Genomic DNA, 3,748 nt, shown 5'->3' on the forward strand with positions numbered 1-3,748 from the left:
CCCACAGTGTCTCTGTATCTTCTAATCAGAAAAGCAGCAAGCATGTGGAGAATGTGACTCTTGCGCTCACAGTTTTGAGCAGACCAAGCTCTGCCTTCAGGGACCAGACCTGTACCTTGCAGCCTCATGTCTTGCCAGCTGCCCTGTGCAGTTTTTCAGGGGTAGCTTCTTACAGCAGGCTGTTGTCTGGTCCCCATGGTGATTCTGGCGTTCGTGTTCAGGACCTCTAGAGCCTCTGCCAGAGTGGAGGAGAGGGTTAAGTAGAATATGCAGGACGTCTTGAAGCCTCAGTTGGTGATGCTTCAGTGGTGGCCCCTGCAAAAGAGCCACCTCCTGGCCACAGCCGGGCATCATGCTCTCTATCTCCCTTCTGGAGATGCAGCCCCTTGTCTAGCTGTGCCACTGACGGTGCGGCCTGCGTAGTCGAGGATGAAAGGCGGCTCTGCTTCTGTGCCTTTTAGGGTTAATATAAGGCGTGGAGATACGGTTTGTAAATCTCCAGGCACAGCCTGGTCTGTAGCAGCACTCAGAGTTGGCCTTTATTTACACACCTTTGTTGAGACAGATTTGCCTTATTATCTTACCTGATACTTGGGATGAGGAGGCTAAGTAGTTTTGCTAGCTGGCTTTTTGCTTTTTAGTGAAAATTGTGTAAGGAAACCTTTTTACATCAATAATGACACCTCATGGAAAGGCCTATAAAAAAGACAAGGATCTTCAAAGTTCAAGGTAACTAAAAAGCCCATTCAGCATTTATTGCTCGCAGTTGACTGTTACTTCAGAGTGTGAGATTTCATGTAGGTGAGGAGAGCTCTGCAGACCCCTGTCATAAATGCCTCAGCGAGGTGTTGTTTTCCCATAAGAGGGAGTGGGTAGGGGCTGTGGGGCTGCCCGGGTCCATACAGCACCACATGCCTTTGAAGCTGTCTTCACTGTGACCCTAGTAAAGAAAAGTGAGCCTGGTCCAGAACTAGAGGACCCAGGCTAAAGTGGAAAGATCATTTAGGGACCACAACAAGAACTTAACAAAGCAAAGGAAAAAAATCTCTTCTGTGAAGAAGCCTAGGTACAAAGAAATCTGTTTTTAAAACTAAAATAGGCACATTCCCTACTCAGCAATATACAGTTTTCTTCCAAACCATTTTTGCAGCTTGGGGTTGAACACCTGCCTAGTGCTCCAGTGAGCCACGCAGTGTCCTCAGCTGCCGCAAGGGCAGGGGTCCAGTGCTCAGGAACAGGGAGCAGTCCTGCCCAGTCACTCCTCGCTGAGCCCAGCCCTCGATAGAGGGCCAGACCCTGCCCAGAAGCCTTGCTAGCTGTGCAGCTATATGGGCAACGTGAGATCACTGATCCCTCCCTGACCAGCTGCTGCAGTTCCTGCTTCAAGGACAAGCGGTGCACTGGCTGCCTCTGAGACAGCGGCCTGGGTGAACAGACCTGGGGTCACCCGCCTGCAGTCACCTGAGGGCCCGGAGGAGGACATGTGGCTCTGTGCTGTGATAAGTAGCTTCAAGTAACAGTGCAACTTTTCCCCAAAGGATTCTAAGCCCTTAGAGCATGTTATAAATCTAATAAGTTTATATATCATTTCGTGTAGCAATGACCTTGCAACCCTTCTTCAACTGTTTTTTTTTTTTTCTCCCTTTTTAGTGAATATAAGATAATGTCTAAGATCCCACAGAGTGTGGCAAAATATGAGCTGGAGGCTGGGCCTTTAGACCTCATCCAGAGGCTTTTCTGTAACACTGTTAACTTCCAAAGGTTACCTGGAGCAGGGAAGGCGTCCACACATTGCCATGACTTTCGGGACCTGGTTTGTATTGCAACCAGAATTTCAGGGTCTTAGGAGACAGAAGGGTGGTGTGAATGTAAACAAGATGACCTAATGGGTGGAGTCGGGACTTTCCTACTCACAGCAAAAAATGAAGCTCAGGAGAGGAGGTTAGGATGAGGAGTGCAGGAAAGAACCTCAATCTGCATTTCCCTAGGCAGCTGTACTCTTCATTTCCACCAGAGGGCAGCAGCACCTCCGTAGCCACACACAGTCACCAAATAGCTTCTGAGCAGCAGAGGTGCCGCTTTGAGTTGCAACTGAGAACTCAGTGGTTCATGGAGTGATCTGTTGTGGAGTGGTTCCCCAGCCTGGGGCTGAGGGATTGTCTGTTGATGGGAGTAAATCAAGCAGATGCAGAAAGCCCTACACTGCAGACCCATAGAGATCCGGGTTGAGTGGGGGAAGATAAGCAGAGTGTGCTTTCTCCTAGAACTTGCAGGGCCTTTTGAGCATCTGAGATGAGGCCATCCGGCTCCCATGCAGGTGGCACTGTCTTGGGAGGCAGCCCAAGCCGGGGGCTAAGTATCTATTGTCTGACATGTGCTTTTTAAACTGAGGTAGAACTGGCCTTGGTGCGGCCACCCATAATGGCATTCTTTGCCTGTCCTCCAGGAGACTTCTGGATGACAATCCTCTACCATTTTGCAGAAGTTGCTACTTGTGCTCAGGTTTCTTCAGTCTAAGTATTTCTAGTTCCCCTAACCCACTGGTGGCAAACCTGTGGCATGTGTGTCACTAGGCTTTAAGACGAGATGTTAATGTAGAGTTGTTCTTTCTAAACTTCAATATTCAGGCTTAATTGTCGTATTGGTTCTTTGTGATACATAAGTGGGTTTGAGTTGCAGTTTGGTATTTGGTCTCTAAAAGGCTCACCATTTCTGCTCCTACACCATGAGAAAGGAATGTACTGACCTCTTCAGTCAATGGAAGGAATTTGAACCCAACGTAGCCTTCCTGCGCAGTGATCTTTGTACCTCGATTCGTGGCTCTAGGCTGTCACTGAGAGTAAATCCCAAATGCAGAGGTGCAGCCCGGGAAGAACAAGGTCTCCCCCAGCAGACATTCAAATTGGGGGTGTTCAAGCATTGACCATGGTGGTCACAGAGGCCAGCCCCACGAGCCAACTTATGTTACTAGCAACCTCAACACACTCTGAGCAAAGACATTCTGCTGTCTAGTTCTGCAGTACCAACTGCACCCCAAGCTCATCTGTTAGGGGTACTCAGGCATAATGCTAGCACTGGGGTAGTTTTGTTAATAGATTACTTAATAGGTGTGCATAGTACAAACAAAACTTGAAAAGCACAGATAAATGCAGGGAAAACACTATCACATCCTAAGACCCAGAGGAAACTGTTAATGTTTTATCATTCAAGGTCTCTAACAATCAAGGCTTTGCCCTCCTGTCTTGTTAAGCTGCAGCCCATGGCACTTCTGGCTCCTGTCTCCTGTGGTCCATATGCGGATTATGGGAACCATGGTGAGGACAGAGGTGGGTAAGCTATGAGTCATGAATACAACATTTACAGAGTAGGGAGCTATGTGGCTTAACATGAGCGGTATCAAAAAGCAGCTCAAGAAACCAAAACTGACATTAAAATGATTTTTTAAGAAGTATGGTTCCCAGCAGTACTTTTTTAAAGACAATTTTATTTGAAGAGAAAAAAAAGCAAAACAGAAGAAAGGGTAACAACAATGTACTTAAAAGTGTCCCTCTTCTCAGGGCTGGGGATTTAGCTCAGCGGCATAAGCGCCTGCCTTGCAAGCAGGCAGTTGTGAGTTCCATCCCCAGTACCGATAAAAAAAATAAAGAAAAAGACCAAAAAAAAAAAAAAAAAAGTGTCCCTCTTCTCATGGGTCCACAGCTGTCTCTTTCAGCTGCTTTGATGTCTACAAGACTCCGGGTAGGTTCAG

This window comes from Cavia porcellus, unplaced genomic scaffold (genome assembly GCF_034190915.1).
Source record: "Cavia porcellus strain 051 isolate PalLab524CR breed Dunkin Hartley unplaced genomic scaffold, mCavPor4.1 scaffold_24, whole genome shotgun sequence".
Lineage (NCBI taxonomy): Eukaryota > Metazoa > Chordata > Mammalia > Rodentia > Caviidae > Cavia > Cavia porcellus.